This window comes from Cyprinus carpio, chromosome A20 (assembly GCF_018340385.1).
Source record: "Cyprinus carpio isolate SPL01 chromosome A20, ASM1834038v1, whole genome shotgun sequence".
In the NCBI taxonomy this organism is placed as follows: Eukaryota; Metazoa; Chordata; class Actinopteri; order Cypriniformes; family Cyprinidae; genus Cyprinus; species Cyprinus carpio.
The window spans coordinates 12,446,695-12,470,791 of NC_056591.1; the positions used below are offsets into that span (position 1 = coordinate 12,446,695).

At 38.3% G+C, this 24,097-nt stretch overlaps 1 pseudogene; it reads right to left on the minus strand.

Moving 5' to 3' along the window:
* LOC109112741 overlaps positions 1 to 6,785 on the minus strand; it is a 50,699-nt pseudogene extending 43,914 nt beyond the window's left edge.
* Positions 6,786 to 24,097: the final 17,312 nt, after the last annotated feature.

A 24,097-nucleotide genomic window follows, 5' to 3' on the forward strand; every position in this document is an offset into this window, starting at 1 on the left:
GATGGGGGTGGAGCCGAAGGGAAGGAGGAGCCTGACAGAGCCGGAGGGATGGAGCGACGAGGCGAAGCCAGAGGAATGGAGTCCCGAGGCGGCGGATGGTCGACGACTGACCAAGGTGGAGCCGGAGGGACGAGGGAGCCCGGTGGAGCAGGTGGGATGCCGGGCCACGGTGGAGACGAGGGAGCTAGGAGCCAAGGCGGAGCCGCCGGGTCGAAGGACCGAGGAGGAGTCCAGGATTCGGAGGCTGGAGGCGGAGACAGGGAATCCACACGCCCAGGTGGAGGTGGTGACTGGAAGTCCTGCGGCGAAACTCCGCGCCCAGATGGCGCGGACTGAGGGTGAGCTGCGGGACTGACTGGCACCAGCGGGGATGAGGACGAGGAACTGGCTGGTCTAGGACGAGATGAGAGAGGGAGGATGGGAGGAAAGACAGAAGGATCTGGACTGGGCGGAACCAGCGGAGAAACAGAAGGGTCGAGGCTGGGCGGAACCAGCGGAAGAGCAGAGAAACTGACAGGTTGAAGAGGAGGCGGGAGAGGGAGGATGGGAGGGAACACAGAAGGATCAGGGCTGGACAGAACCAGCGGAAAAACAGGAGAATCAGGGCTGGGCGGAACCAGCGGAGAAACAGGAGGGTCAGGGCTGGACGGAACCAGCGGAGAAACAGAAGGATCAGGAATAACCTCCCCAAACCAGTCTATTAGATCCATAAGTTTTTCTGTATACTTCCCAGAAACCGCATGCAGCTCACCCTCAGTCGCAGGAGTGTGGGCGGGGCGCTCCTCCACGCCCTCGATCTCCACCAATCGTCCCACGACGCACGGGGTTGCCGGCTCACACACCTGGTCAGTCGCGCTCTCGAGTTCCTCCTCCCTGTCGGCGATAGGCTCGGGCTCTGCGGCGGTCTCTAGCTCCGTGCAGCGGGGTGATGGCTGGCTGGTCTCTGGGTCGGGAGTGGGGCTGGAGATCTCCTCCTCAGCGGGGCAGACGGTGAACGGAGCTCCGTTTTGCTCCAGCACCCACCCCCACGAACGCGGCGAAATCCTCTCTGGGACCGTTCGCTGGGAGGCGTGCCTTACACCAACCGCTCGCTCAGGCCAGCATAGTAAAACGCACAGAGCGAGCGGTCCGGGAAGTCTGTAAGGCACGCCAGATCGTAAAAAAGTCCCTGGTATGGTCCTCCAGCGAACGGGTCCAGTTGCTCCAGGCATAGGAGTCGGACGGCTGGGATCTCCATTCCGAGAGGGGGCAAAACAAACAAAAAAAAAAAAAACATGAAAAGAAAAAACGCCGCTAAACTGTAACGGTCCGCTATTCTGTCACACCCGGGCTGGCGTGCTGAGTAAAGCTCTCGAAGAAGAAGGTATAACAGGGTATTATTTAATAATCCAGGTAAATCTCAAGAGGAACAGGTCAACAGGTCAACAATCCAACATCACCTATAACACTAAACACTCAATAATAAACAATAGCGGACCCGGAGGAACTAAACAAACAGGGCTTATAAACACGAGGAAGGCAATCAGAGGAGTGAAAACAGGTGGGGAGTAATCAAAAGACAGAACGAGGAACGGAACATGACCAAATAAGGAAAACACAGACGAAACAGAAGTCCATAACCGTGACAACAACAAAGAATTAAACACTGCCTAAAAATTAAATAATAATAAAAATAATAATAAATCAAATAACAATAAAAAAACAGAGTATAGCAAAGATTTTTAAAAAGAAAATATGAAAATAAATATGAATTAAAAAAAAAAAAATAATGATAGGTAATTTATTGGTCATCAGTTACGACATGAAAATAATTAACTGGCTCAGTCATTGATTTTAGCAAAATATTTTAATATTAGTGCACATCTATTTTTATCTTAATTACTTTTTCAGTATATATTTTTTAATAAGTTAAGCATATAGGTCCACCCAAACACATTCAAACAATACTTTACCTCAACAAATGGCTTTATTTAAAAATAATAATAATAATAAATAAATAAAAAAAGTTAAATGTTGGTGCAGACACAATGGATGGCTGGAGCCTAGAGATCTAAGAAGGTGAAGTTTTATTGTTTTTTGCTGGTGTTGCCTACAGGGTGATTTAATCGAGTGGGGATTTTGGAAATTCATTGGAAAGATTTTTGTGCACAAGTGTTTTTGTTTCGTGGAAATTTCATGTGCAAGTGGCATTGTGGCAGATATATTTAGTGGGTTAGTAACGTGCCTAGGGTCTTTTTAATGAATAAGGTAGAATTGTGCGAGGGGTATTTAGTGTCATAGTACCAAGTGCTATTAGACTCACTCAACCAATAGATGACACTAACATTCTCTTAGCAGCTGCAGACACTTCAGCGAAAGCATCTAGAGAGGGAGCATTCACAGAGGTACGTGGGCCGTTGATGAAGTTTGTATGTGTGTAAGAGGACAGGGCACTGCCGATTTGTGACGGTGGGGTTTTTCTGCAATCGTCGTTGGTACAACGGGGAGGGTTCATGAGGATAGTGTATAGTGCAGATGTCTCTAACTTCGCCAGTTCCAGCTGGGCCAACAGCGAGCACCCCTGCGCTTTCATTCATATTTAATGAAATATTCAAAGTTCAATAGAAGTTAAGCTTTAGTGACAGCATTTGTGGTGTAATGTTGATTACCACAAAAAAAAAAAAAAAAAAAAAAAAAAAAAAAAAAAAAAAATATATATATATATATATATATATATATATATATATATATATATATATATATAACTATATTTAAATAAATATTTAAGTATCCACGTGTCCCTCCTTTTCTTTAAAAAAAAAGAAGCAAAAAACTGGGTTATGGTGAGTTATTTTCATTGTAAAATGAGGCAAATCCATAAACATTTAAATACTTACTGTTTTTACTAGTATAGCCACAAGATGTAAAAAAAAAAATGTGGTGTGAAAAAATCACTTTGTAACCTTTTTTGTGTAAAATTATATTAAACTTTGACAATGAAACAGAACACCATAAACCCTAAAACAACTGTATAAATGATGATTTACACGATACAGCTCAAATAATACAAATATCTCAGGCCTGTTCACACAGTATACATGGTATAGTATATATACAACATTTAAAGTGGTAGACAATAAAACTGCAGTGCACCCTTATGATAAACAGAATGTTATTGTCCATTGGTGTGGAGGCTAATATAGTTATTATATAGTTATAGTTATTAGAGTGAATGGCCCTTTAAACAAAATAATTAATGTGGTTTTACTCTGTAATTATTAATGATTAATTATTATAAATTTATTTTTATTAATCATATAAATAATTATAATCATTTAATTATAATAAATAAATAAATAAATATTTATGATTTTATTATATAATTATAAGCTTCACATTTTTTGCTTTTAAATCCTCCAAAAATTGGCCCCACTCACTTCCATTGTAAGTGCCTCACCGAAACCTCTTTTTGTTTTTCTCTAAAGAAAACTAGAGACAAGGATTTTTGTCTGTGAGTAAAAAAATAAAAATAAAAAAGCTGTAATTTCAGCTTACCTTGTTTCAAAGTTTTTTTTTTTTTTTAATCTTAAAAGATGAAAAATAATAAACATCGCCGGCCAGTTAATCTCTCTGGTTACTGTTTAACTGCTGTGCAGCTGCTCTGTAAGTGAGTGGGTGGGACCACCCTGTGGTCTGTTACATTGACACCTCTCTCTCTGTCTCTCCAGTCTTCCCCTTTTCACCTTACGCCCGCATTCATTCACTCTGCAGCTGCATCACCCGACCACTTTCTCTCAGCCGAGCTCTCACTCTTTCTGTCTGTATTTGTCTCATCCAGTCCAGAAGATGGATGGAAGAGGCTCTAAAACAGGACAACAATAGTCGCTAGCGCAAGGTGAGCTCTTGCAGCTGTGCTAACTGGCTAGCATGAACGTCACAGTATGGCAACAGTATGCTTTTGTTCTGGCTCCCAGCCTGAAAAGGGCCATGGGGGGGTTTGCATGGTGCACTGGCGCTGGGTCATTTTTCTCTCGGTGTGCCAGTGCTACCCTTCTGCCCCTGCCTCGCTCCCTCCACAGCTGTGTGTGTGCGCTAGCGTTAGCAGGAGGAAATGCGAGGGCATGGGGATGATGGAATACGTGCGTGCGGCGGGCGGTTGGGGCCTGTTTTGGGCGCGTTTCCCCGCCGCCCTATTAGAGGCTTGTTTATTGGCCTTGTGATGCCATTGTCCTGCGTGTTCAGGGGCGGCCACACTGCGTAATTGGCCGATTGGCCACGCTCTGCAGCGGCGGAGGTGATTTATAATGTGGCCTGAATGGGGCTGACTTCATAACGTCACAGACTAACGCTGAATAAACGCCAGAGAAACGTTAATGAAAGGATGAAACGTCCACCGAGCCCTTTGTGTCGGTGTGAAATCGGCGATTGGGACAAAGAGAGTCACTGGAGTCCCTTCTTTCTCCCTCAGTTTTATTTTTCTCCACTTCTGCCTCTTTATTAATCTCTTTTTCCTCTCCCTTTTCTTCACTGTTTATCTACATCAGTCGCTCTCTTTTCTCCCTCTTTTACGCCTTGTCTCTCTCTCGCTGTTTTTCCATCTCTCTCTGTCTTAGCTAACCTCTGGCCCTTTTCTCTCTCCCTTTTTCTCTCCTTCTTCTTTGTACTGTCTTTGTTAATGCCTCTGTAGATGAAGTTGTCGGCTCTCACTTATTCTCTTCTTCTCATTCAGTCTCCCTTGTTTTATCTCAATCTTTCAGTCTTTAGATGGGCCCTCTTAGTGCCAGATTCCCATTCGGTGAGAGCCAGGAAATCTTCACCTGAACACCATCACTTTTCCCATTAACCCAAAATTTTGTTGCCCAACTTTTATCATTTTCTCTACAAACATGCACATAAAGGTTTATAAAGCTTCTTATGCTAAACGTGCAAATTTATTCTTCATTTTATCCTACTTCAGCTTGGCAGAGGGCATGGGAACACATTTGGCTACAGTAATTTAATGCAGCCTAGAAAATAATGGGCCGAACACTCCAGAAACACTCAGCTGGAAAATATGTGTTTTTCCCTTTTAAAAATATGATTCTAGTTCGACATTTCAGTTTGCATGATTCCACTTCATCAATCAATGACATGTTACTTCATCATTTAACAACATGATTCAAGCAACTGAAGTGAAATAATACCATCAAATTAATCTTCACTTATTGGTATTAGATCTCGAATCTGATCTGTGCAGACGCAATGAAACTCTGAAACGGAAAGAATTTTATTGGTTTATTTGTGTGGTTTTGTTAATTGGATCATTGGGTCAGTTGTTAGGATGTGTGTGTGTAGTTTTGGAGGTTATAGGGTTGATGGGTTGAGGTTTTAATGACCTCCTAATTAAGTCTAACCCTCCCACCATTGACAAGATCATGTAGTAGAGGTTAAAGGTCATTTACATAGAGACTGGTAACCAGTGTCCACCACCAAACTAATTGAATTGGGAATACCTACATTTGCGGAATACATCCTTCCTTTTCTTTCCACAGAGTATAGCTTTTGTATCCGTCACCAATCAAAATAATGGATCTACCTTCTGTCTTTCACTCTCTGCCTTGTCCATTAGGGAGCAACATGGTGGCTGGTCTCATGGCTTGAGAGATTTTTAAATAAAATTTTGTTGGACATTTGCTGAACTGAACAGAGTTTCAATTTCCTTCCTGATATATAATGAATTCATTTGGTATTAACTGAATCAGAATGACACTGAATTGAGACAAGAAATTAAAATAACAAAACAGGAAAAAAGCCAAACAAAAAAAACAAACTAACTAACTAAAAATAAATAAATATATAATTTATCAATCATTTATCAATCATATATATAAATTTCAGTGCATGGACTTAAAGGCACAATAATAATTTTGTTAGAATATTACTTTTTTTTTAACTTTGTTATTGCAATTTATCAGTTCTGTCTAAAATCATTACCTTTATCATTATTTTATTAATGATAAGTTATAAAACAATAAAAAAAACCCACAATCAATTATTGCTGACTTTCTCTGTTCCCTTTTCGAGAGTATTTTTAGGGGTCTATCCTGTCCTCCCAGCCTCCACTCATCCCCCCTACCCCCTAATGGGAGGGTGTTAATATAGTCGCTTTTCCCCTGGTGTTAAATAGGAACAGTTTTTCTCTTGTCTGTGTGTTAATTAGGAGCCATTTTGTCCGCTGTCTGTGTGCAAGACCTCTCAGTGTTCAGTCTCTTATTTGGCACTAAACGCTCAGCTACCCCCTCCCCTTTCTCTTTTCCCCCTTTCCCCTTTCTTTTCACTCTCCTCTCTCCTTTAGTGAGGCCATCTAGATTATGTTGCTAAGGAGATTTTTTTTTTTTTGCTTTTTTTCCTCTGTTTTCCATTGATTTGGTGTTAATGCATTTTCAATGCCCCTCGGTGTGTGCTGGGGGAGTGGGGGGCACAGCGAGTGCAGTCTTCACACTCACTAGAGGAATTTTACTCTGAAGGGGTCGATGGGTGTGGGGGGGGGAGGACTGCCCAAAGAGAGCCACTCAAGTGAAAAATTTGGTGATTTTTACCAAGCATGGGAGCTGGCTCACTGAGACGCACACATACACTCACCCACACAAACCGAGTAGCACGGTGACCACCCACTCCTCTTGTATTTTCTATTCTCTTTTCAGAAAACACTCACAGGTGGACTTGCGACTGCTGCTATTCTCCTCGCTCGTGCCGGTAACACTGTATGTGGAAATTGCCATCATTCTTCAGGAAACCTGTCAGCTCCCCTTGCAGGCCTGAAAATGGAAGGAAAGAAAATAACACATTAAAATAATAACAAAGATCATTAAAATTTGATTCCAGGGGTTCCATATCCTAATTTAAATTTTTAAAGGAATTAATTTTTTTGGGTGAACACTGGTGACAGGAAATGATTGAAAGGCATGATAGCTTAGTGGTGTTATTGTCATACAGTATATTATGCAAGGAGATCGAAGTTTAATGCTGATTTTTAAATTATAGAAAATACCTCATCAAATGCTAACACTTGTTGGTAGTCTTGTATTGACAAATATTTTGTAAAACGTGCACAAACTGCATGAATGATACAAATGACACAATTTGGATTCAAAGCAGAACATTTCATGACCAATTTGCAGCACCAATTGTTTTTTCTACAATAAATCTGTAACTTCTTGAGGGTATTTTATTATTATTATTGTTATTATTAATTTATTTATAAAAAGCTGAAAATCCACTTTGGTCAAACATTTGAGGAGCCACATGTTAAGTTTACATGGGCGTGATATTTCTGCTTGATTCTGACTGGTCATTTGCACCATTCTTAGAATTCTGCAATTGACCAATCAGAATCAAGCAGATAAGTCTGTGGTAATATATGTATATAAATATAGTAAAAAATATATATATATAGTATATATATATATATATATATATATATATATATAGATATATATATATATATAGGGGCTGGGGTATATATATATATATATATATATATTGGCTACTAATCTGAATAATTGACTGATTACATGCATGTGCTAGTCCCAGGTCTTATATCACTCTGTAGTGTTTTTCTTCTCACATAATAGAATAACTTAAATAATATCCATTCATTTATTTGATAAGCTGTCATGTAATAAATTGGATAATGTAGAGTCATTGTCACAAAATAAACCCTTCAAAGTGTTAGTAATGCCCTGTCAGGGCTCATTTTAACGAAGAATGTACATTATCCCTTAATATGCACCTGGATTTAAAATCATCCCTTTATGCAATTGAATTAGGTTACTAAATTAGCCTCAATTGGATTAGCTGCCAATAAACCATTCACATATTACATTTCCATGGAGTGCTTAAAAACTTAACAAGGTTGCATGAAAAGTTCCAGGCATCTTTTCTACACAGATCTCTGCTGTCATTGTTTTTTCCCCTCCATTGTCAGTCGCTCTGTAATTTTTGGTTGCAGTTATAGTGTGAATGGTGACCTCAGTGGTTTTTTGTTTTTTAGTTTTGTCATATTTTAATTTTTGAATTATGAACATCTTCTTTTTTTTTCATTTCATTTCTGTCTCTCTCCCTTCCTTCTTGTCTCCCACAAACACTGCAATGTTCTTCTCTGCCCAGATGCAGAGGATACTAGCTACCACTCTGTGGACTATCCAACTTAATCAGCCAATCAGAGAGCAGCTAAATCAGGATTCGGAAGGTACTAGAGCTGTCGATGCCCACTCCAGCTGGAGCCACCCAAAAGTCAGAGGTCATGACATGAATCTGATTTTATATGTCTGATGAGTTTCTTCTGTTGCCCGCATGTGCTCCTCCACTGCACCTGCAGAATGTCTTTTTCTGTTCATGCTCCATCTTCCTCTCTTCACTTCCTCAGTCTCTTTCAGATTTTCAGCTTACACTCATCCAGAATGTCTGAATTGAAAATCTGCACATTTGCGTGTGTCCGAGAACTTGGTAACTACTGCGGTACTATGTAGCTGTACTACTGGCACACATGACCTTGTGTTATTAACCCAAAAATTAGAGAATAATTACTATGAGACAGCTTTTACATCTGGCAATCATTGCAATGACTTTGTTGTGATAGTTTTTAAATTTGGCTTTTGTTGTTATGACTTTGTTTAGAGAAGGGCCCTGATTTATTTATGTCCATAAGTCAGATTGCAAAAGATTAAAAGTTGAATACATTAAAAAAATTGTGAACATTTGCTTAAAATTGATTGACTTGTCAACAAGATTGTCCACAATCAAGAAAAGAAAATGAATTAAAAAATGCAGAAAAGTTAATAAAAAAGTACTCTTTATAATCATTTTGGTTTCATATGGTTTTGAAAAACTTTACAAAACATTTTCAAGAAAGGTTTTAAAGGAATGACTAAAATGTCATATAGTTTAACTATCAAGTAAAGTAATAACATTTTAAAGTAATAAGATTTTCCTTAAACTTTTAACACAATTATTATTTAGAAAATGTTTTTAAATATATATTTTCAAAGTAATGTTTTTACACCATTTAAAAATGACTAATTTGTAAATATTTTTAGAAGTTGTTTGTAAATATTTTTTGAAGTTTAGACTAAACGACACTTTGCAAACTAGGGTCAAATTATCTGATACTTAATGGATCTTGACACAGTCATGAAGAACTGCAGGGGTCCTTTCTAGTATGTATGAATAAATTTTTAATGTTTTTGTGTATAAATTAATAGATAGGACAAAAAGGAGATCCTGATACATATACCCTCATATCAGTGCGAAAGGTATTCAAAAAAACGTTTAACATAAACTTGAAGTGAACTGTGAAATTTAGTTTTTCCAGCCATTTCTCACTTCTTCTTTGTAAATAGTGTTTGAATACTAATGTTTAGTACATGTAAATATCATTAAGCTTTGTTGTTAACATTGCTGAGTTAGAGTAAACATATTTCAGTCTGACTCTTTCTCCTCCTCTCTTTTAACACCATGACTGCGTGTACAAGTCCGTTCATGTACTCTACTCCGACACATTTCTGATTCAGTCTTTTATGTTTATAATGAAAGTGTGTTAGAAAAATAGATTAGAGAGAAGCCCAGAGGAGCTGACAAGGCCTGCATTAATTATGCAGCTTTCAGAGAGTTTGTTTACTCATATGATTATGGATAATAACATAGTGAGAATGAGCCAGGAGAAAATGGTAAACACGATAGTAGCCGACATACGCAACTCAGCCTGAGACAATAAGAATTGCCTCAGAGATTCTGCAAAAATGCACTCACAATGGATTTTATGATTAATCGTGTTTTTCAAATGCTGTCAACTCTATGCAAGTCGCCTTAGGGCAGAAGTTGTGTCACTGTGGGAAATTGATGGAAGAGCCATTAATGTTATTGACACACATAAATACTGTCAGACTCACACCTGTTTATTGTGAATATATGCTGGAAATCACATACAAACACACTTGTTGAAATGCTCTGAAATGCTGATGGCTGTAAGAACAAGCTCCTTCCTCTGATGGACAGAAAAGGAGACTCAGAGACACTAGTATTCATCATCTTTTTGATCCCTTGTGGAAAAACCTTAATTCTCTGGGACAGGGACAGAACAACAACAACAACAAAAAAGCAGTAAAACTGAGCTAATTTTTCTTTTTGTCCTTCATAGGATGGCGCATTCTTTTTTCTCCCTGGCTGGTACAAATTGGTCAACTGTGGACCTTTTCTTTTCAGAGCGAGGTGTAGGATGTGGCGAGGCCGGGATCTCAATCGGGCGTTGATGTGAACAAAGTTAATCCCTCATTGGTGCCGATGTGACCCGAAAAAAATCGGCTTAAAGTGGCTCCATTAAACTGGACACAGTTTTGCCATTCAAAGGCTGCACCATTCCCCTTCTCTTTCCTTTAGTCTGCCCTCTCCCTCCTCTCTGCCACCCACACACACCAGCAGTAGTGCAGCATTAAGACAAATACATTCATAACCCTGTTTTATTAAAGACTTGGGGCCCCTGGGTGTTGTGTAGGACCCTGGGGGGCTGGTGCAACAGCGGGGCGATTAGGATAAGACTTCCCATGAGGAACACGAACACAGCACAGCAGCCAGTGGGCCCTAAGATGTCCGTTCCCCTCCCACCTCGAAACCTGATCCTCTATTTCATGCACATTAGTGCTGTGTAAACGCTCCCCCAGGCTGCCTTTACAGTGAGCTTCGCTTTAGAAGAGCGATGTGCTACTAAAGATGCTGAGAAGCAGTAATTTCTATCTTGTTACACTTAAAAGGTGGTGTCAAATTAGGCATTGCAAAATTATAATGTAGAGTATGAAGAATGGATATTAATTTTGATATTTGGTAATTCTTAGTGTTTTTAAAGATTAACTTTCAGTGAGTGTTAGATTACAGCAAATATAATCAACCTGTAAAAATAGCTGTGTGTAATTAAATATCAGGTAATAACCATATTTGCATCCCTAGTGTGCATTCATGTAATAATGTTTTTTAAAGATTAACTTGTGTACTTTACTCTAATGTAAATGTAAAAACAGGGGAAATGGCAATGCAAAATTAAATAATCAACATTGACTGAAATGGTACAGATATATTGAGTATCTCTAAAAATTGCTCAAAAAGTACATAAAAATGAAATAAAATCATACTTTGTCAAATTTTTGAATCAGAAATCTTAGGGGAAAAGTAAAAAAAAGAAAAGAAAAAAGTTCATAATACTTTCATGATTCATCCATGTGTACATGATTAATATTTCTGATATATGTTCTCACATTTTACTTTAACTGTCTTGTGGTTAAATTCTTCAATGCTGATTCACATTAAAGGTATGCAGAAGGAGGCCTGATCTCTGTTTTATTTGTATTCATGCCTCTATATGTCTGTGTAAGAAAGGCCTGTTTCTGATCAGTGTGCTTGAAAGTAATGTGTGGGCTTGTGTGATGTGTCCCAAATCATTAACAGTTCTGGCACATGTGCGTTAGGAGTCTGTCACTCTATAGTACGCAGTGAGTGTGTGAGTCTCAATGCATTTAAGCTTTAAATATATGTGGGTGCACTTACTGCTGTTTTGTTGTGGTCTAGAGATGCTCTTGAAGCTTGGGCTTTTGTGTTGTTGCTTTTTTTGTATGTGTCTGAGGGTTAGAAGAAAAAAAATGTTGGAATCCCTTGGCTGACACAAAAGGAAAACCCTCTTTTAAAGCCACTTAAGAGGTGTAAAAAACAAGAACCTCTGTAAAAAGAAAAAAGTTTCAGTCCACAATTTACTCTGATTTATGCTTCTCTTGTCACTGTGAGAAGAAACAGTGACAATCAGCAAAACCAATGTACAGTACACACACACACACACACACACACACACACACACACCACACACACACACACACACACACACACACACAACACACACACACACACACACAACACACGACAGACACACACACACACACACACACAACACTCCCTCTCTCACACACACACACACACGCACACACACACTCTCTCTCTCTAACATACACACTCTCTCTCTCTCACACACACACACACACACACACACACACACACACACACACACACACACACACACACACACACACACACACACACACACACACACACACACACACACACACACAGTCACAAAACTGTCACAGGGCAGTAACATTTCAAAAGTGCATACACTTTAGGTACTAATACTAATAGAAAGTAGTAATATGTAGCTTTTAAATATTGTGTAAATGAAAGCCCACAACTGGAAATGCATGAAAGTATCTGCATTAAAAACTAATCTGCACTAAAAAAAATGTTATTCACAGTTAAAATTGTAAATGAAAATGCACACTTGAAAATGTATGAATGTCACTGCATTAGAAAATAATATATTATAATGTGTGTGATGATTGATTGATGTGTGTGTGTATTATTTTTTTTATTTTACTTTTTATCAAAACTTTTTTATCTAATGTTATTGTGTTTGTAAATTTTATTTAGAAAAAGTGAAATTGTTGAAATACTTTTGGAGCCACCGTAGACTTGTAATTTGTAGATACTGTTATTATGCCCACAGAATTCTCATCTTGAATTCATTCAGTCTGTTCAGCTGAACTGTCGGTGGTGTTATGATGTGTGGAAATTTTAGATGTGTGTGTGTGTGTAGGAGAAAGAGGAGGTATTAGTGATAGGTCAGAGAGAAAGTGAATGTGAGAGTGTTCGGCCTAAGGCAGCATGCCATAAAGTGAGATTAGCAGTCATAATCTGCCGAAGCATGTGTGTGTGTGTGTTACTGTCTCTGTGGTGTGTGGCGAAGTCCTATGGCCTCTGCTCACTCACCCAGACAAATGTCAAATCTCCATTTACCCTACACCCAAAAAAATAAAATAAAATAAATAAACCTGCCAGTAGACCAAAGCAACATGTGAGGCTCATTGTCTGAAAATGTTGTTTATGTCTGAACTGTTTTATGTCTGAACTGGTGCTGTGAAATAAATCATACTCAAAATCCAAATATGAATTCAGTGGCAATACCATGAAGCAAAGGACTCATTCTCATATCACAGACACACCAGACGCTTTGATGTGTTTCATTTCTGATTGATAACTTGAGAAACAATGAATGCTGTGTGGGCTTTCTTCAGTCAGGGCTTCTATTATATTAAAATTAGAGGCCTGATTATCTAATTACAACAGTACTATACTGTAAATAGCTCACGTCCCATTTATCTCTCCGTTCTCACACTCAGAGAGGCAATAATGTGCATAAGACACACAAGAATATAAAAAGAAAGGAGGGGTCATTCTGGAAAAGAGAATAAGACTGCAAACTCATGCGGTCTTCCCAGACAAAATGTAGACTGTTTTGTCGCAGGCATACTTTGAGACAGTTCACATCATTAAGATTTCTTTAGAGTGGGTGGGGACTGGCAAAAAAAAGATATAATGGATGAACAGATTAGAAGGTGAAGAGAGAAAGAGAAAGGGAGAGACTCTTGACCCTGAAGTGGGGGTGTTAGGAGGGTAATTAAACAGAAAGAAAAGGAAAAGAGAGACTCAGAAAAGCATTAAAGAAAGGCAGACCTACAAGCAAAGTACATTAATTATTGCCTCCAAGAAGTTTTTTATTTTTCCTCCACAAAACAATTAGAATGCAATGAGATGGGTGCTTAAATATACCTCTCTATCCCTGAGATATAATATATTTTTATTCACTGTTAAATTCTCTGTTTGCACACTATTCACTAAAGCACGATCGATCTCTAAAGACAGACAGTGAAGGGACTCGGTTTACTGTGCAATTTCATCTACTTCCCACTGGAGCAAGTTCATTGTGTGGCACATACCGCCCCCTATAGGTATATGTGAGTAATGCACTTTGATAATAAATTAAAGAATATGTGGTAAACTGAGAAGAAAGAAGCGTCCGTGAAAGTTCCTCAACAAAAAGCTAATTGAGAAAATTTTCATTTTCGCTTTATTCTTTCCCTCTCCCATTTAAAGACAAAGTGGCTAGTACGCTACGTTGTTCTTATACAGTCCAGCTTTAACAAACACAGACGGCAATAAGTTTCCTAAATCACTAATGTCATTCACAATGACACATTTGAAACAGATTTCCAATTACTAAACATCTTATAAATAGGATAATGGCCATAATAGGATACTGCAAATTAAGTATGTTAATGACAGTGATAGAAGTGGTCTATTTACACCTGAGTGGTTAGGAAGTGAAGCTGTTTTGTGAGGTTTCTGTTTGATATAGGTCTTGTGTGTGAAAGATGAGCCGTGGAGGATGTTACCCTTTAGAGTGGCCCTGCCGCGATCCCACATACAGCTTGCTGTCTGCCACAAACAACAAATTCACTCTTTCGTTTCCCAACAATGAAAATGCGCCATGGGATAGTGCCTAATATCGCCATGCCTTTGTTGTCGCGTAATGAAACTGTCTCCAAAAAATAGGATTACTGTTGAATTAGGCTGTTTTAAGAGGAGCATATGTCTTGGCGTTAAAACTACATAGCATAATGTAAAACGCGATGAGTGGGAAAAAAAAAAAAAAAACAAAAAATGCAAAAGTAATTCTTTGTAATACCTTCCAAACCAACCGCGAATCATGTTTGTAATTGCGTTTTTTTATGTTTGATTTTTACAGCGAGCAATGTAACATACAAAAAGTCTTTAGTCATTGGGATAAAATTATGGCATAACTGAGATCAAACATGAAACACTTTCTGTGGGAGCTGGTGAATGTACTCTGATGTTGAATAAAGCAACTTAGAGTAGGCTAATGTTTGTTTATTGTGCTGTCAAGTAGGCCTATGACAGATTACATTCATACTATACACATTCATACTACATAGAACATGGCTTTTAAAGGAATGTTTGTTAAAGTATTTACTTATCAAAAGAAAACAAGGACCAGAATGAAATTTTGGTTTGCAACTCCATTGGATTTGTCACAATTTAATATCTCACACTGTGATTATTTGTTCTTAACACATTTTAATCTCACAATAACATGTCTTTTTTACTTTTTTTATTTTTATTTGAGGCAGAAACAACTTTGTTGAAGTATTGCTGCCCTTTATTGTATTTAATTATAACACAGTTTTATTGATTATTTTATGATTATTTTTGAGAGGTTTTTCTATCCGTATCATGCTAAGCATGCCTAATAAATATCAGCATTTTTCATCAATTTATTATTATTATTATTATTAGTATTTTTTTTTTTTGTGTTGCTTTACACATAAATTCACAGATCTAGAAAAGTACATCAATGATCTCCTCTGTGTCTAATTTAATTTCCTTCTGAAGATATTTGATGAAGAAACATATGAGACAAGTTTAAATAAATGAAACAATCACTGAAAACTCTTCTGAGAAGTATCATGAGCTACAAAAGGGGGAAACATTTTTAACAATAAACCTTCCGATGTTGTAAAATGCATGCACAATTGCCCTTGATGGGACCCTGATTTTTCTTTTTTCTTGTCCAGGAGAATCCATTTGGGATTCCACCCCACTGTCTCTTTCTCTTTTTCGCATTCCAAAGATAAGTCCATACTAGTCAGACTGATCCCAGGAGGGCCATGCCTTCTGGTGTCTGTCTCCTTAAATTACATTGCTGCATGCCCTTTTTAAAACTTACCCTGTGCATACAATCCCTCAAGTCTCGCCTGTCACATCTGAAAGGTCACTAAAAGGATCGCAGTGCTCTTCATATAGAAAAAGAACAGTGGCATTGCAATCTCTCATCGAGTGGCCTTCACAGTGTTTTGGTCGCTGTGTAGACTGATTGGACACAGTGAGAGATGGTATGGTCTGCCGATGCTCTAGGGATGGGCTGCCGCACAACAAGCTTACAAACAACACACACCACGAGAGAAGAAAGAGAACGACCGCACATTAACTTGCTTCCACACACACACAACTAGACCACCCTGGCACATTCAAGGCCATGGTGATTAAGGTCATGTCCGTTGCTCATGTAGCAATTATTAATGCGAATTATGAATTTATACATCGCACAAGAAATGTAAAACAACATGTTTCAAAGCTCATAATGAAAATGCATGAAAAAAAGATTTTAATTTCCATGGGGGGGGTGGTGGGGGGGGGTGGGGGGGGGGGGGGGGGGACCTCTTTCTCTTTATTTTATGTGGTACCTAACAATTATTTGTTAATCCTTGTGAGCCAGATTCATATCTCTGATCTGATGATTGATTCGTTTCGGCCATATGAGGTTCTCTTGAGTCTCTCCTTAGTACTCTCTCTGTATCAGTGTGTTGAGATGAAATGTTGCACTGCGTCGGTATTCCCCATGCTGGAGGGGTCGGGCGTCGCTGGGCTGTGGGCATGATGGACTAGAGTAAAACTGAATCCCGTCTGTGATATCCAACTGATTTTATGAGCAGGACTTGCCTGCCCTGAGCGTAACCTGCAACATTATGATCAAACCAAGAAAAAATGTTTGCCCGAACACCGTCTGCAACTAGCACCAAATGGATTGAGTATTCTATAAATAAGGAATAAAGGATAATAACTGTTCTCAATATACAAAACTAATTACACATTGAACTTGGTAATTCACGTTGCAATGTTTTACCGATTTCTGTAAGCAAAATTATCAAGCTAGCAGATACAGTTCATCTGTAGTTGCCATTATTTTATTGATAACATGCGGTCTATAATATTGCACTGATTTTGCATTTATATTTATATAATATATATTATAATATTTCCAAAATAAATATTTAACGTAATAAATTTTGGGGTCAGTAATTTTTTTTTAAAAGATTTTTTTTCACAACATAGACACATGTAACTCAATGCGGTCTAATGTGTAAAGATTTCTAACAAAGTAACTTTCATAGCAGTGTTGTTGTTAACTAAAAAATAAAAATAAAAAATGTGTTTTTGTTAATTAAAGTAAAGCTGCAAGATGGATGAAAGCTAGATGGAAAAACAAACTTAAAAAGATACCTTAAATTAAATGGATTAAATTGAAAAGTACGAATTATTAATGTAAAAACGTAAACAAAAATAAAAAAAAGATAAAAGAGAAATGTAGAACAATCAATAAAATAACCACCTCTTACAAAATACCTAAAAAAATGGAAACATATAAAAATTAAATATAAAACTATATTCAAAAGATTTAAAAAATAATGTATATGTCATTAATTATTAAAAATTTATGTATTATATAGATTTTTGGTGCTTTCTCTTATTACATACTCTGCTTTAACGATATATTAGATACTCGAGAATATAACCCCACACGCACAGCCCCTCACACACAAACTCTAAAATCAATGTAAAACATTTGTGATGTTGGTCGTCGTATTTATGGTGTTTGCTTTATATATTTTTCCTTTATGTCCGGACATGTCCTATGTACGAAAAGAAAGTGTAACAAATAAGTGAAACCAACAAGCTAAACAAATGTTTCATATTACCAAAATAATAATATATGCTGGATAAAGTTTAGTGTGCTTGTGTTACAGGGTATAAATTTATTTTTATAAATGTTGATTTAGGGAATGGATAAAGGATATCTGTTATTTGGTATTTTTTCCGCAGTTTTCCAATAATGTTGGCTTTTTCATTAGTTTTCTTTATGGTTCCACAATATTATTTCATTTCAGATTGCACCATCCCTACTTTGCATGTAAGTACCCAAGTCAGCCTCATTTATGCACTCTCCCTTTATCTCTCTCTTTATAGTGGTCGTCAGTTGTCTCTGACGGTGAGTACTTGGTTTTTTTTTTTTTTGTTTTTATTCCTCATGGTCCCCCAACTATCGGGATACTACATAAACATAACTTACCCTGACCATTTAGGGTCAGAGGGTCAAGACAGCAAACACACGGATTGACAGGCCGCACTGGCCCATCCAGTATTACAGCAGCATCCCTTGACAGCTGAGCTGGACCGCCGCCCATCACTACTGCCACATCCTACTGCGTCCGAACTGCATAGACCACACTTTCATGAGCGGGAAGATCTCTATTCCCAAACCCTCTAACGAACTAGAAGTGGTGATGAACCGGCCCAGCATGATTGGAAAAGTCTGAGTTTATGGGCTTATTGGTATTATTCATATAGATGAGGTGAGATGTGTAATTTCTGCAATTAATTTGGAAGCAGTCTGTTCCGTGTTCAGCATTCCAAACACAGCATTTTTATGAATGTGCCCTTGTCCTGGCTTGGAGACAGACGAGGGGATGGAGAGTATGCGAAGAAGCCATTGTTTATAACTGAAAAACATTGATGTTTTTTATCATTACTCAAGAGAGGACATGAGAAGAGCAGCACAAAGCTAAACCCCAATTGTATCCCTACCCTTGAAACTCATCCCTACACCCAGACAGAGGACCGGATACCCACAGGATACAGAAAAACACATTCTGGTTTTGTTACATTAGTGAGAATATTTTATAGATGCAATGGTTTTTAAAAGGAGGTGTTAATATTTGCTAAACCGTAAACCTACAGTAACTCTCACGCAAACCTGTTTTTTGGTTTTTAAAAGAGATTCAAAGACACTGAAATATTCAAACATTACAACCAATATAAAAAGTTATTTTAAATGATGTAAACTGAATGTTTTCAAAAAAAAATTTGTGTTTTTAATACATTTAATTGTAACGATGTAATTAAGATAAGAACGGGTTGGGTGGATCAAAAAAAAAGCTATGTTTGAGCTTAAGCTAATTGGTTTTGATAAACATTCTAAGCTATAAGCTTTTTGTCATTTAACACGATAACCAGCGCAATTAGCTATATTTAAGTATAAGTAAAATTGCAATTCACAATTGAAGGTAAGAGACATTCAGAATTAAATTGCAATTTCTTACTCTGTAAACTGTTACCAGAAGAAGCAAAACATTTGCAAAATACAAACCTTTTTTGATTGTGGGCTTGGACAAAGCCTGTACGTATGGTATTTTTTTCAAGAGGTTTTTAATTTAGCTAAAATCTGGGGCAACTTTTCAGCAAAATTTCCTAAAAGAAAAACCAGGAGATGATAAAAGATATGCCTTGTCTAACCAAGTTACCTAGTCAGACTTGGAGACTGAAACAATTTCAGGAAGATTCCATAAATGTCTTAACACAATCAAGATCAGCACAAAATGTGGTAATCTGTGCGAGTGTTCACAAAAAACACCACGACCAAAATATTAACTGGTCAGGAAACGCCCAGTGACAAACCGGTTAGGGTCTAATAATCAGGTACAGTCTGCTGCGCCATTTCACCAATAAATGCCTGCTTGTCTCTGCAATTACTTCCAAGTTAAGCTCATCAGTTACAATTTTTTTTTAGAAGTGAACTCTTATCGCCTTGCTATAGAGGTTCTCAGCTTTAATTGGATAATGGGTATTTTACCAGAGTTCAACTCTTATCCTGCAGGCTGGATGGTCAATTACAATCATTGTGGGATTAATGTCGGCAACAAGCCAGAGATGTCATGGGCGGGCATTACTCTGGCAACCCACGAGTAATGAGGCTGTTTACATGAGTTGCGTGAATGGGACCAGTGTCAGGACCGGTCACCACAGAATATCAATACACACCCACCCCTATAAGCGTCCCTCGTATCGCACATCACATGATACTGAACACTTTAACAGAGGTGTCAGCTTGATTGTTTATACTCGGGAACAAGCAGATCTGGGAAATCCTGGAGGCAAACAACGAGGACATAATGAACAAACACAAGGATTAACACAAGATATATTTATGCATCCTATCCACATTCATAAGTTTACACTTACACCAGTCATAACAATAACATTGTGCGATGCACATACACTCTTTTGGTTGTGCCGTCCAGTAAAACAAATAACACTTTAAAACTTTGACAACTATAATACTCAAATGAAAAAATAAAAAAAAATTCACGTGTAGTGTATCCACTGTTTTCTTTTTTTTTGTTATTTTTTTGGCTTTATGTGATGCTTGTTGACTGTTGATGTGAGCGTTGTATAGGTGGCAGGATGTTAGTAACGTGATGTTATACGTACTCCTTAGCTGTATCTGTCGTAACACACGTTGACCCCTCACCCTTTCTTGTGACGCTCCTGTCCGACACTCATACTATTACCTACTGTGACATACTGTAACTGAGTTCAGCAGCGCTAGAATGAAGTCCGCCGTGTTCTCTGAAGGTTTTACAGGACCCTAAGAAACTACATTGCCAGCAATCTACAACGTGGGGATTCAACATGGTGTAGTTTGAAATCACCTGTGAAGTATAATATTCTAAGCACAACGGCAGCTCATAGACCGTTTTTTAGGAATCCCTATATGTTTGTCACTGTCTGTTTCAGCGATCTGAGGGCATGAGCCTTTACTCCACATTTATGGGACAGTGCCTGGGGGCCCCATTGGGTCAGGAACCTGCTTCCAAAGTAGAGAAAACAACTAGGAAGTGCTTTAGCCAGAGGAAAGAGGGGAAACCATTTGTCCTGACATTGTGGTAAATTCGCCCCCAGGGAATGTGCTTCGCACGTCCAGTTTTTATAAGTAGTTCACCATAAAGACTTCGCTTCTGCAGCTCTCTCGGACGCAATCTATTACTTCATACTCCCGTGTGGCCAATATTAAACTTTAACCATTCTCAGTGTAATGTTGGCGTCGTATCCTGGAATATCAGAGTTGTAGGTTGTCACAATCGTGCTCATTCGGGGTAAACTAACCAGTTACAACCAGTCTGGCTCTGTGGGTTTGGGTGTGGAAGCTTTAATGGATATTTCAGGGTTGGTTTGTTTTGTGCATTATCTCAAGGAAAATATGCAGATAAGTTCAGTTAAGCAGTGAAGGCTTATTTGATTAATCATGTGTGCAATGTCTCTGTAATGCAGGTTAGGGCTAAATGTCAGTTGTTTCATAGTAAAGGTTCACTCATTATATCTGACTAGATAATCGCAATTTGGGAGTTATTGCTTTATTAAACTTGCACATACACAACCACTTTAAAACAGTGCCTTTTTAGTCAGTGTTCGATGTCTTCTCTCCATCAACTCTGCACACATTTCCACTATTCCTTTCTTGCAGGCATTTTTAGGCCATTTCATTTGGATAATGGACGCGTGGAATGAAAGTTATACATGTGGTCCTGCTGAAACCACACACAATGAGAGGCAGGACAGGCTGAAAGGCAAACAGTCCGAGCCGGACATGTGTAAAGACAGCCATGGGACGGCGTAAAAAGAGAGAAATGAGGAGGGGATTGGAGCGAGGTGAAGTGGTCGACCGATGGGGAAGAGAAAGTTTGGAGTGGGTTTAACAGGCTCCAGATGGCGATGGGTCTAAGCAGGTCAGTGTTGTGACTGATGGTTTCCCAGTGACAGAAAGGACCAGCGCCTGAGTCATAACCCATATCAGGGGCCCAATGAGACTCATGTCGACAAAAACACACATTACACATGGTGATAAAGGTTAACCATATCATCTGTCAACACACTGTTAAACGGTATTCTTCATTTAGATGGTGATAATTCATATATAACAACCCAGTGGTGTGCTATTGCTTTTAAAAAAAAGACAAAAAAAAAAAACAACAAAAAAAACAAGGAAGAGTTAAGGAATAGTTCAGCCAAAAACTGATATTATGTTCAAATGAATAATGCAAGTGATACCAAAACACTGGGGTGGGACTGTTCACCCACGTATTTATGTATTTGTTTATTTATATTTGGATTCCACTGCATGGCTTTTCCATTGTTTTTCTACATAAAATGCACTTAAAGGGATACTCCATCCCAAAATGGAAAATTTTGTCATTTAATCACCTACCCCCATGTCGTTCCAAAAACCCGTAAAAGCTGTCGTTCGTCATTCAGAAAACACAATTTAAGATATTTTGGATGAAAACAGGGAGGCTTGAGACGGTCCATAGACTGCCAAATAAATAACAGTGTCAAGGTACAGGAAAGTATGAAAAGCAAACGGTCAGGAATAGTCCATCCGCCATCAGTGATTCAACCGTAACATTATGAACTGATGAGAACACTTTTTGTTACACAAAGAAACAAAACAACCGACTTTTATTCAACATATCCTCTCCTCTGTGTCTCTCCAAATCAGCGTAGCGCCATTTTGACAAACCTGAGCAGTACGCAGGCGGCGTACACTCTTCTGTATTGCCACCAAGGATACGTTTTTTACGTGTATTTACGCTTTGGTTTGAAAGCAAACAGCGCATCAGTGCAGCGCGGCTGACACAGAAGAGTGTACGCCATCTGTGTACTGCTCAGAATTGCCAAAATGGCGCTAAGCTGATTTGGAGAGAATCACTGAATCACTGATGGCAGATGAACTATTCTGACGATGCTTTTCATACTTTGACCTTGACACTGTTATTTATCTGGCAGTCTATGGGACAGTCTCAAGCCTCCCCGTTTTCATCCAAAATATCTTAAATTGTGTTCCAAAGACGAACAAAGCTTTTACGGGTTTGGAACGACATGGGGGTAAGTGATTAATGACAAAATTTTCATTTTGTGGTGGAGTAACCTTTAATTGACATGTCTGATGACTGCACTCATGTCTCGCATCTTTTGCAGCATTTTTTTGCATGACACAGCATTCTAAAAATGTAGTGTTAAAACTTAAAATAAAGTTAAACTTTTAAGAAACGTCTTTGTGATCAGCAACTTTAAAAGTTTGATTTCAGTTAGAATATTATTCAAACCAGCCTGGTTTTTATCAAATCCATCATGTAAGTTTCAAGGCTCAACAGCACCTACCTACCTACCTACATAAATAAATACATATATAGGTCGATTATAGCCGTGCATGTACACATATTGATCACAACTGGATCTTGAACAATCAAAAAAGAGGGCAGGAACTGACTGATGTACAATGGGATTTTATCCTTATGATTTTTGATTCTTTTTCACAGTCTATGTTTCCTTGGGATGAGTCAAAGAAACTTTATCTGTGGAAAATAAATAAATAATTCCATTCAGTTTTTCTCCATTTACAACTCTTCCTTCAGCTGTCATTGAAGCATTTGGATGAGGGAAGATTCGTCCTCTCATTAGAGAGGATTACAGCGAAAGTCTGTGTTAGTCTGTGTCTCATTTCAAAGCCTTGAATAAATCTCTGTCTATACTGAGATAAGGAACCCGCTTTCTCTCACTCACTCTCTCACACATACACACATACTATCACTGTCATGCAAATTAGATTATGCGAGTTTTCCACAAGCACAGATGACACTGCTTAATTCAGACAAATCAGAATATTATGAATATGTCTGGATGTGTTTGTGTTGGGGGCTGGAGTGTGTTTGTGTGTGTGGATGCAAGCGAGATCAAAATAACTTGTTGTAAACAATAATTTGGGGAATGCATGGCTGTAGATTACTAATGCGCACCACAGTACCTCTGGACTACAGGTGGCTTTCAGTATTCACAGAGGAGAGAGAGAGAGAGGAGCCAAAAAATGAAGCTGACATTTTTAGGATAACTGCAGTTTCTTAACCTAAAAGCCTTACGAAAGCAGGGTAAGAGAAATGCACAGAAACTCTGTTTGAAAGAACTATAAAAATAAGAATTATAGACTACATTTTTGAGGAAATACCATATGAATGACTGAGTGAGTCTTAGTTTCCCCAGAATGAACTTCTTCATCTGTTTAAACATCTTAGAGAGATTTTTCCATTCCAAAGTTTGCCTTTATCTTGCTCACTGAGAGATTTTTTCCCCTTGTAAAGTTGCTTTGGAATAATTTGGAATGCAAAAAAAAAAAAAAGAAAAAAAGAAAAAGAAAAGAAAATAAAATTACATGGTCTGAGTGAGTAAGTGAATGAATGAATTATGGAGCTTTTAACCTGTCCTTTTGGGATACACAATCTGCGTCTTCCCACATAAACAGGACTAATAGCTGTCAACTGTTTACTTCAAGAGATCTTTGTGTAACTATTAGAACAACATGCACCGCAGCAGAGGAGGTTTCAGTCTGCATAATACTCCTCCAGATGTGTGTGGGTGTGTATACACGTGGTAGAATGACAAATATTAGTTTAACAAAAAAAGCCTGAGGGTCTTTAGCATTGGAAATTGATAAACACCAACTGGAAATGAGACAGAGAGTAAT